We start from the raw sequence: 12,494 nt of genomic DNA on the forward strand, positions 1-12,494 counted from the left end.
AATTCTTGCCACCTGGTCGTACGTTCAATGAGGAAGTTATGCGCCGCTTGGGAAGAGCATCAGGCTAAAATGCACATGCACACTCGTAATTGCTTGTTCGTATTTTTTGACTAAAAACAACGCCGTATTCATGCCTCAGCCACCATATTATCCAGATTTAGTCCTCTGTTTTTTTTTCTGTTCTCAAGATTGAAAAGACTCATGAAACGACGGCGTTTTGCGACAACTAAGGAGATTAAAATCAAATCGTTATGATAGCTCAAGGATATGCCACAAAGAGCGTATCAGAATTGCTACGAGAATTGAAAAAACCGCTAACGCAAGTGTATTTTATTTGAGGGGGGCTACTTTGAAGGACACAAAAAAGAAATTGATGAATAAATGAATATTTTTTGAGAAAAATTAAATTTCATTTAATATTTCGAGCAGACCCCGTATACTGGGAAAACCTCAAAATACTGAAAGATGGGAACGTTAGCTTAAATGAAGATATATAAATAGTCTGTCATAACCTATGAAGCAATGACAATAAACCTTACTAACTATATCAATAGTTTTATAACGAAAGTTTTTGAGAAGAATATTGGCGCTTAACGAGATGGCTGGAAGGGACACAAACATTCGTTGTCACATAATTACGAGTTGAATTTTTAGCACCGCCAGAAAATTCTACTCTAATCCCAATATTTCATTTAGGAGGAACATAAACGCTCATGGGATTATACAAATGTCTCCATCTAAATCTTTCTCTTCTAACAATCTTATCTTAACCAGACACGTTGAAGGACTCGAACGTTTTAACCATTCGAACCGTCATTTAGAAGGAAGTCCTCCAGCTTTTATTAATATCCACATCAGTTCAAAATAAAGACATCAAATTTGTTCTTCTCAGGTATCTCGCCACAAAAAATCGTTAAGCTCCGTTGTTCTCTCTTCGTGGTCGATGCGATCAAAGGAAATGATTTTACTAATATTAATCACAAGAGGATTAGAAATATTGAAGTGATTATTTAAATGAAGATTGAGGTTCTATGCGATAATGAAACTTGTATGGGTTCTGTAAGAGATTATATTTAACCGAGGCCTTAAATCTTCCACATCGGGATGACGCAGATATTTTTCGATTTTACCATAATGTTGGATAGTTGAAAATAAATTGAAGAGATGTAATTATTATAATTATGCAGAAATATCTACTTGGATTTGAACTAATGCATGAAACCGAATGGAATTTTCATATGCAATTGCACCAAGGATATTTATAGCTAATTAACATATCTCTTTTGAAATAAAAGGAATAATACGGGTATCTCAATATTACATGAATATTATATCAATGCCACTGCACACAAATACATATTTTGTATCGAATAAATATGTTAATGAAGAATACTCATTTATTCAACGCATTCAGAGAATATCAATTCTCTAGTCGACAATGAAAAGAATTTCATCTCATAAATACCTGAAGCCGATGATTTCAAGGGAATAGGAATCTCGTATTTCTGAGGAAATTGATGAAATGATTTGAGTTTGTAAAGAAGAAGAGAACATTTATATTTAAGTTATAACGTCTGAAGAGCTGGGACAATAGAATTTATATAAATTCACAAAATTTATGGAATTTTAAATTTCCTTTCAATGATAACTGGAAAACTTCAGAAAGTGAAGAAAGTAAAGTTTGAATTGGAAGCGGTATATTTCAAGGGATTAATTAAAAAAATCAGAAATCTTTATATAAGAAATTTGTACAAAAAGGAACAATGTTTTTTTATATTCATATGTTCATGCAGAAGAAATAGTTTCTGAAGTACTTTTTCTTTCATATAATTTAATAATAATAATAATAATAATGGTAATGTTTATATGAAAGTAGTATTTTTGAGAGGACTTTTTTTTCCACAAATTTCTGATATTTTTTATATGAAGATCCAGAAGTAGAAAGCCAAAACCTTTTATTCTCAAAAAAATTATGGTTTATAAAAAAACAAACTATGAGAATATTTTTTTAAATACCAAACATCCGATAAGTTGATCATGTTCTACTTGCATTCTGGGGATATTCGGTTCAAGTCTAGTAACCAAAAAAGTCCACACAGGTTATTGTTATTTCAGTTTTCTGTCACTTATCGGTTATGAATGAATCAATTTTATAATTGACAGTAATTTTTGAAAGGTTTCTCTGAAAACCTACTCCCAAATTTTAATACGGTTCATGATTTTCATTTGCATCATATCTATTGACAGAACCTCAGAATGAGACGCACTTCATGTTAGTTCATATTTCTAGTGAAGTATTAGGAGGATGCATTTTGTGACGATTATTTATGACATTCAATGGAATTCCATGAAAAATGCAACAAATATTAAAAACCACACTGCATTTTCCGGTGAGCAATGACATTGAAATTCAAAAAGTTTTCCATCTGTCATTCTTCACTAAATGGTCCCTTGAATTGATTATCGACTCAGTTTCCCAATAAAACAATTAAAATATTATGCAATAGCTCTAATTCCGTCATGGGAGACCTGATGGGAAGTTTTTAAAATCTATCAGAATCCATTCAAAGAATTCTCAGGTCTCAAAAAAATCAAGAAAAAGAATGATATTGAAATCAATAAACTCAAAGAGTCCATCATTAACCTTCAAGAGAACATCAGGAACCTGCAAATCAATTCCTCTTTTAATTTCGATTTTATCATGTTTGAAGATATGCAAGAAATGAATGGAAGAAATAGAAGAAAAACTAACCTGAATATATTTGGAATGTCTGATCAACAAAATAACACGCTGACTCCTTTTGAAGATTCAAACATTTTTCGTCTTGAAAAATATGTTTCAAACAAAATCAGACCATCGAAGGTCATTCTTGAACTCACATAACCTGTCCATACTGTCATCAAAACAGCCAGTTACTAACACTTATCTATTTCTTCTGACTGACCTCCAAAAAATTAAATACTATACTCACAGCTAAAAAAGACTTTAGACGAACAAACATCTGGTACCAACTGAGAACTGACCTGTTATCACCAAAACGACACAAGATTTGGTAACAACAAAGAACCGACTTGTTAATTAGCAAAATGTCAGAGGTTTTAACTGAAAAGTAGAGTAGAAAACCTCTTCCATGCGGTACTGTGTGAACTTATTGTTTGAGTGAAACTTTTTTGTCAGGAACACTCTATTATTATCTTCTTTGTCTTTCACTATTAAATATCTCTAAGAAATATATGTGGAGATTTACTTTCATTTTTTGGTCAGCTCTCACTCTTTTTTTTTGTCCAATGCATTCACCTTCTCTCTCCAATATATTATATAACCTATAATATGAAAACTTTTTTTTGTTTTCTATAGGCGTAAGGATTTATTCAAATAGAGAGAATAGAGCTGATTAACAGAAAAACAGATTTCAAACAGATTTTTTTTAAACAGGTGCAATACAAGCATATTCTATGCTTAGGTGTTTAATTCTCGACTTTTTGATGAATTCAAAATAGCACATAAAATAGTTGTAATAGTTGTAACATGTAATGTGATTATTTAACTGAATCTAACTGAATATTTAACTGAATGTTGATTAAGTTGATTAATACAGTCCCAATTATAATAATAATAATAATAATTTGAATTTTGAATACTTTCATGGTCTTCTGTTAATATAACAAAGAAAGAGAAATTCATTCTCAAATGCATTTTGATTTTTTTTATAAATACGTCATGAATAATTTCATCAGCTATTCCAAATTGCGATCTCAAAACTACAGTGCTTTGGTTTTTATTTTGGTATTTCTTTACATTGAACAACCACCTCGAATACAAAACTGTTCTTCAATATACAAATATTTTCAGTGTTTCCTAAAAAATTCAGAACTCATAAGTACCGAAATATGAGTCTTAGTTGACAGTCGGCAGCTGTTTCAAATATTATCACTGAGCACTCAATTTTACATACTCTCTTGGAAAAACGGATGTGGCAGATATATAGCAACCACTTTCGAAAATTTAAAACCCGGTGTTTATAAATGGTTACCAGATGTGTGTTGTCTTTTGTTTCAATCCACAATTCCGAAACGCTTTTTCTAGGGCCCTACTCACATATCTATTGTAGAATCCATATGGCTGCGTATCATTTTACACACTTACTTTTTGTGTCCCGAACGAAAATTTGCCTTCGACATGATTTATGGCGCAGTGGTCAATCCTTACGGTTAGATTTTTAATGGCCACGCTTGAAATAAAGCAGTGCCATTATTTTTAATTAAAGAGATTATTGGAAGAAAGAAGACGCTATTAACTGAATCCAAATCGTGTTCCCATCATTTATAAGGCATAATGGACATTTTTATTATCAAGGCATCCAAATTTCCGATTTTATTATACTTATCGACGGCCTCGCTCCAGTCAGATAATTTCAATCGAATTCAATATTTCACTCTAATGAATTTTGTTACAGAACTCAATAATTGTTATCATCACATGTATGTCTCTTTTTGATGATTTTGTTAGGTCTTCGGGTTAGATTTCGTAATTGGGGTTTTGTCTCATTTAAATAATGTGTTGGGTAATGTAATTGTATGAGGATGTCAACAGAAGGTTATTTAAATTATGTTTTTATCAATCTTGTCAGGAAATACTAAACAATTCACTGTCTGAGAGATTTATGGTAAATATTTCATATTCATATAAATATATTTCGTAATGAGTTCTGGAAATAACAGAATATGCTCAATTGTGATACACTATTATGTGATACACTACCGCGAATAATACAATAATTGGTCTTTATCGTTTTTCAAATGACTTTTTATAACCACTCATATACTGTTGAGTCTGTTTGAATCATTCGTTTGAAATTCTATTTTTTGTCACTAAATTTTTTCATACCGTCATCCCAAAGTGCAGGATTCTACTGGATATAAGTGAACAAATTATTCCTATTACTAAGTTCAAACCGAACAATTCGAACGCTTTCAAAGGAATTCAGATGTGCTTGTTTCATGGTATTTCGGCAGCTAGTTGCTTGGTAGATAGGCCAGTCAATTTAGGGGGTTTGCCTAGGAAAGTGGACATACCCAAATGTAAATTCGTATAATCTTTGTATTTTGGCATCATAAAAGTATTTTGAAAATTCGCATATGATTCGACAGCCGCAACTTCAAAAATTGGGGGTCAAAAGTAAAATAAAAAAAGACTTTTTGCAAGTTTTTCGCCAATATATCGTTTCCAATGAGTTTTATGCTAATTGTATCTATTATCAATATTGTGGAGAAATAAATTCTCTACAACTTTTGTTTGAAATATTTTTTCATACGTTAAATCGTTTTTGAGATAGAGGGCAGCGCGAGCGCAGATTAAATATTATTTGAAATCAACTGGTTGTCCCGATCAAAATCAGCTCATTTAAGGTTTATAAATTATTACCTAATGAATAATTATGAATCATTTTCATTTTTTATCAACAAACACATTATATTCAAATATTTTTTTCATTAATTATTTATTTTCTATTGAGTATCAATTTATTTATTAACACTTACCTGCCCGTGTAGTTATAAATTTGTAGAGGGAAAAAATATATATTATATTATATTAGTTGATTTCGGTTCTTTTCGAATACCATTTCCCGAACTAATAAGAATTTCTTATATTTCAAAACATCATTTCTTTTTTCTTCTTTTCTCTTCTTTTTTCTAATCACATCAATTTTTTAACTCTCACGGTTTCCGATTTTCTAGTTCTGGTCATAGCCATTTGTTAGATAAGTTTCCTAAAATTCAAATTGTTCAACAGTTTATTTTACTCATTCCAACAAAACATTTTTCATCCAATTTCCATAAGAATCATTCAAACTACTATAATGAACAAACCCCCTACTATTGAAATGGCCTAATAATCGAACCGAACATTTTCATATTTCCGGCACTCATCTCCGAACATAAAGGCCAACACGAAATAATAAAAACCCACAACCAATAAAACCCGTTTTGATTTCCGCTCAACCTGAATAAAAGACCAATTCATTCGCCAGATAATGAAGCTCTTCAAATTCACGTTGCATCATATTTAAATTGGCGAGATCTCGTGAACAAATGCAACGCTGGAGCTTCTTCGCGGCTTGAGTGGTCAAAGTGGAATGTTCAGTGAAATTTTTGAATATTTTGCCAAATAAAAAATAATTTTTAGATCCATTTGCAAATTGTAGGGAAATCCTAACGATCCGTATCTATTAGTCAGACACGTTCCGTAACGTAAGAGCGAAATGTCACGGGTTTTGAGTTTTGGCCGTATTAAACAATGCGCCGCATACTACAGACAAAATTACGCAAACCTATATACTCGTTCACTTGTCATTTGTCATCGCGCGTAACTTTACAGTCCTTCAATGCGACGCGTAAAAAGCCAAAAATTATGATTCGACTTGTAACAGTTACGCATGGATGTCCATAATAATATGTAGCGCTACTCCGTCTCCACTAGTCGTAACGTAACATGTTCAATCCAGTACTGGCTTAATAAGTGCCTTATTACTTCAAATAACTGTAGCAAATTTGAACCAAATCGGTGTAACGATATTTATAGCAAGTTTCACGGTATATGTTATTGGCTGAACGATTAAAATAAAACCAATTGGACCCTTGAGTTGTAAAACATGAATCAAATATGAGGAAGATAATCACAATAATACACTATACTACACTACACAATGGGATTGAACCAGGAAGTTTATTGCAGTTGATACTACACTACACTACACAGTGGGATTAAGTCAGGCACTTTATTGCACTTGATACGCCAATACCATTTAGAGTGAAACATACTATATATCATTTTATAAATACCTTTTTTTTTGAACTTCAACGCCCTGTATCTCATAAATGAAGAAATTCCGGAAATATGTTCGTAGGAACTTATATTCAATAAAAATATTTTACGAAAAACCTTTTTTATGCATATTCACATGACGATAAAATATTTTTTTTACATATTCGATTAGTCTGTTAAGGAATGATATATTGACGAATGACATAAAAAAGTGGTACCTATTAGTATCCAGTTGTTAGTTGCGAAAACGATAATAATATAAAATTTGTGTATAACACAACTATTAAAGTAAATCGCGGTGTTAGCTGAACATTTCAAAAAGTTAAGTCCCTTTGAAAATAGATTTAATTTTGATTTATCAACTGTTAACTCATACGTTTTTTTCCGACCTTCGTTTTCACAATTGGCGACATAAAAGTATAAATAATAGGCTCAAAAAATAATTACTCATAGGTTTGTACAAACTATAGTTTGTTTATTCTAATTTCTCAAAGTTGAAAATCATTGAAATATCTAAAATATATTGTTAATTTTTTTAAAATTATTTATGAATAATGAAAGTAGAGTTCCGAGAGTTGGAACTTGCAAATTTTCTCCTTTCCGAATCTTTTCTTTTTATGAGCTAATATCGTAGTTTTATGCCTATTTATCTCGAATTTGAACTAGTGAACTATTATATAATTGTGGATGTGATCTTTACTAATTTTCCAAACTTTCAAAGTTATTTCTTCAGTCTAATGCTAAGTATCCTGGCCTCCAAATATATACCAAGCGAATGGATGCAATAGATTGGAATTTTATTATTCAATAAAACTTTTTGTCAAGACTAGTTGAATGACACTCAACCTGTATCCAGGTGATATCATCCGTATCCAGTTGTGTCAAAAACCCCCAACTAATAAAACGGTTCTGATTTCTGATCAGCCTGAACAAAAGACTAATTCATTCGCTAGATAATTCGCGTTGCATCATATTTAAGTTGGCGAAATCTCGTAAACAAATGCGGCGATGGAACTTCTTCGCGGCTTGAGTGGGCTATGCTTCTGAACGAAGCGGAAAGAAAGGAGTCTTTGTTCTGCAGAGTGCCACACATCTGTTTCATCTCAGAGATTAGGAGCTCTCGACTGCCGGACTTAATAGCGACAGACCACATGTGTGGGTGAGCAGGCAAATGATCGACCTCGTTTTGATTTTTCGTGACTGGTGATGTTAGGGGAGAGTGATACTGGCGAAATCGAGAGTGAACGTTTAACGTTATTGTTGTGGTTCGGCCTCTTGGAAAAATCACGTATAATATTTGACTTTTGTTGTAGTATAGAAAGAATAGATCATCACAGTATAAAGTTGAATTTCGAATTGAAAGTCTTTTTTTTCAATAGGTAACTTTCATGAAAAAGTAGCAGACTTTTTTGTGTGTATTACTCCCTGTCAATACCCATACTATATATATAATAGCGTATATTGATTGTTTTCTTCTTCTTCAAAACAACACAAGTTCTAATTAATTGCAGCTGAAACTGTCAAAAAAAGTGGGAAACGTTGACGAATTTCTATTACACATTATCCAAAGATTTGTCATTGGAGCTCCAAAACTAAGACTACTTTTCTGGGACCAATGAATTTTATTAGATGATTCGAAGCTTTTATTCAGACATTCTATACGTTAACATGTTCTAAGTACTAATTCTTGATTTGATTTTTTTTCGATTTTTCGGATTTTACAACTATACATTTCAGAAACTTACCACAAACCTCTTGGAATTTATTTTGGACGTTTTGTTATTTCGAAATTCCTGAAGTTTTGCCTCTTGGATGAGTTGGCCTTTCGATTTGCTCTTGATTTTTCTTCATTTATTGTTCCAGGATCATGATGTTTAGGAATACGATGAAGTCTGCTGATGCTTTTGTTCTGATTTTTGTTGTGTCTGGTTATGCCATTCACATATACTCAAAAATATTCTATTTTCAGTAAGTACTTTCTTCTACACAATCCACATTTCATCCTATTTTAAAGTTATAGGAGTTGCTATGGAAAAAGACCAAAACTGTTACTATGACTATCACATACTCTATAATTTTTTTGGAATTCTAGACTCTTAGTTGGCTTTTCGAAGGTACCAATTCAATTTTGTAGTAAGAGGGTTGACTTGAATATTTGTGTACGATCAAAAGTGGTTTGTGCCGATTCTGATTTGGTGTTTTTGCAAAGTCAATGGCTTTGATTTCTATTGTCAATAGGTAATGGTTAATAACTCCCCGAACCTCTCAGGGAACATCATGGCTATTCATCTCACCGTATGAAGTAGCAGAATCAACCCAAACTCCATCTAGAAAAATTAGTTCGAGACAAATATCTGGTCGAAATTGGGTTGGAAACCATGAGTTCGATCGTGAGTCGGGCGTACTAACACTTGCACCAATTTACGGCTTCGGTTTTTGTTACTCCTTCATATTTCTCACAAATTAAGCGTCATTGGATAGGAGAAAATTTTTTAATTTGTTTCATCAGAAATTCTGAGTATATCCCAGTTCGATTGGTTATGGTTTCTGCTCTCTCACTCTTATAGAATGTGGAATATTTGAATTGGGGCTTTCAAATCCGTTGATTCTCGCCAACTATCAGTTGAAAGACAATCAAATTATACCTGAAAGATATTATCCAGTTTTGTCGAGGATGAACATCCATATACTCGTACACAGCCACAAATTATTCCATGAACTGAAGTTAATACTGCTTTTTATGGTTTAATTGTTACCCTCTAAACAAAACAATTAATTGTAGAATACGTAAATATATGGCTTACTCTCACCGTAAACTATGATATGGACAATGTTGATTTGTCTGTTTTGGTTACTACGAAACTAAAACAATAAGGTTAGCAATATTTATGCAATCAACATCTAGCATAAAGAATAGTCGTACAATCGACATGAAGATCACGATTATTATTCAATGAGATAAAAATAACAATGGCATTTGTAGGTACAACTTCCCGGTTTCAAGGTAAAAATAAACAACAGCTTACTAGTCGTGATTTTTTCAGTGCATGCAAGAATCTTGATTTGTATCGTTATTGAAGTACGCAACATTTAAGAGTTTAAAAATTATTTTGAAATTACCAGCAATGCCGGTTAAGAAGAACTAAGTCATGAGAAGCTAAGGTTGATATTGTTGATATTACCTTAGTGTATTCCTGTATATGAATTACCAACAATAGGCATTTATTTATATCAATATATCGGAAATAATGAAAAACTGATTTGTAACACTGAGTTTTAAAAGATATAGAGACGAATAATTTCATAATTGGATGGGTGATGCACTGAACATCCAAACGAATCGAGACTATGTTAGCTAATAGAATATTTTTGATTTTTTTCATGTACAACTTGATCCGAAACGAGGTATTCAGGAAAAGTCACACACAATTATTTTCAATGATTTGTGACATTATTGTAGATTCTTTCAAAACTGATTCATCTGAATAAGCAACAAATGAAAAATATAATCACATTAAGCTACTTGGGCATCTTCTATTGCACACAAATTTCACAACCTAAATGTGAATATTTTTGTTTTTTTTTTTGGAAATATTGAATTTCTTATTTGCCATTTTTTTAAGAAATGGTCAGAAGAAGGGTACTTACAAAAACTCGTTAATTTTTTTACCGAAAGTGTTGGTGGCTCGGATCAATTTTCTTGGGATAGTTTTGTTGATACAAATGTCTCTTTAAGTAAGTCTTTACGAATGTAGAGTTATATCAATAAATATTATTATCAAATTCTTTTTTCAAATTCATGTTTCTCTTTGATTCACTTTCTTCATAAACAATAATATTTCAATTAATACATGCAATTGTTTATGATTCAAATACTCTGAATTTGTTTCCATCTACAATAAAATTTGTGACATCAATTTCTACATATGTTAAGTTTCGACTTTGAACTGATTCATTCCATTATGAAAAATTGATATTAGAAAAAAAAATCACCACCAACAAAATTGCGGAGATGAAAGAAAAACTTGCACTTATGATATTAAACACTCGCCACTTTCCCCTATACTTTCCAAAATTTCTTTTCGCATCTTCCCACACATGTTCGCTCAACTATCAAATTTCACCACTGACCCAACTACGTAAATCAGGTTGAGAGTGGTTTTGAATGATTGTCGTAACTATAAGGGCGCATACGTGTCCCTCCCTTTATCCCTGAATGTGTTAAGGTTTCTTCAGTAAGGGTGCATATTTGATTTCTACTGAAAGAAGGCCGTGGAATACTTTACGTCTCTCAAGAAGAAGCATTAGGAAAAATTACCTGAATATTCATCAGAGAACTTTTCTGAAACCTGTGTATGCATAAAAATATTATTATCATGAATTTTCTTGTAGTATTCCAGTTTAATTATCTGAGAAGTTCGTCAGTTTCAATACCCAAATAGATAATAGATATACATCAAATATTTCAGACCTAATGGATATCATCAGATAGAAGTCACGTTACTCTGATTTGTACATCAGAATTGCTGAGTAACAAACAAAAATATTTATATCACAGGTACATAAAAATGAACTCTTTATGGACGAATTGCAGGATTATAGCAGGATATTATGTGGGATTGCTTTTAACTTCTTTAGAATTCTTTCATTCTGAAAAATGTACATGAGTCATCATTGTAAAGTTGATATAGGTTTCTTTATTGAAACGTATTACCGCTGTTAGTTGTGTAACGTTTGTGTGAATTATATAAAAGTGACTAAAAGATAACAAGTTTATTCAGTAATTGAATTTACAACGGACGGTTGGGTTATTGTGATTGATTCCTTCTTTCATTATGCGTATGATACTCTTATGTTGTAACGGTTTCCTTTGTGCAATAAATTATTATTATTATTATTATTCAATCGATGTGTGAACTTCAGTTCGATTCCGGCTGTAGAATGTTCGCATCGTCTGAGTCGTTCTGTGAATCACACGTTACAAAGTGACACCTCGTTAATTCTTAGTTCGCAAACGTTTTGACTTCTAAGGGTTGTTGTTCGTGAGGGGGCGACAGCTGGTTATCGAAAAACACATACACAGTGAAACACTGAATTCATTTCACTATTTTATTCACTCACATGTCGACTTCCTTTCTTGAGGAAATAATCTCTTCTAACTAATTTGCGTTCGAAAGTTCTGGAAAAATTCTTCGAATTCTTCTCGTTAATTGGAAATTCTTGAAACGTTACCATAGACGGTTTGTTAAGAGGGTCAACGGTGTGACAGTATATTACAGAATGATGAAATTAAATGAGTTTTCTCGTATATACTACTGCTCCAAAAATTTTCCATCTGAATTCATTTAAAAAAAAACGAACGAAACCGTAGAAAGGTCAAATCTCATTTCATTCGTTTCTACATTTTTTCTGCTGAATAATTTAAGTCCAATATATGTACTTAATTGATATTTTTTCAATAGCTTTGTTCATTTTCGGTATATCTAGGTTACTCGCTTTGAGTTGGGCAACATGAAGATGAAACCCGACTCAAAGCGAAAATGAACAAAGCTATTGGATAAAGTTCAATTACATATATTGGACCCAAATTATTCAGTATTGCTCCAGATCATATGAAAACGAAATATGAGTTTAAGTTATTCAAAATTTCAGTGATAAAATGGTTCAA

The 12,494-nt window shown here is 32.0% G+C and overlaps 1 protein-coding gene across 4 annotated transcripts in view; it reads right to left on the reverse strand.

Annotated features, from left to right (window-relative positions):
• Positions 1-12,494, reverse strand: part of Sox102F (transcription factor Sox102F) — a 615,532-nt gene that overhangs the window by 156,467 nt on the left and 446,571 nt on the right. Inside the window, exon 1 of one of the 4 annotated variants that reach the window (XM_074170031.1) lies at positions 2,753-2,908. The exons of the other annotated variants lie outside the window; for them this stretch is intronic. The gene's annotated coding sequence lies outside the window, so the exon portion shown is untranslated. Of the gene's footprint in view, positions 1-2,752; positions 2,909-12,494 lie in introns of those variants that run through there. 4 annotated transcript variants of the gene reach the window in all.

Source organism: Leptinotarsa decemlineata, unplaced genomic scaffold (assembly GCF_025532065.1).
Source record: "Leptinotarsa decemlineata unplaced genomic scaffold, Ldec_3_MD MMD2_P_RNA_scaffold_6, whole genome shotgun sequence".
NCBI classification, from domain to species: domain Eukaryota; kingdom Metazoa; phylum Arthropoda; class Insecta; order Coleoptera; family Chrysomelidae; genus Leptinotarsa; species Leptinotarsa decemlineata.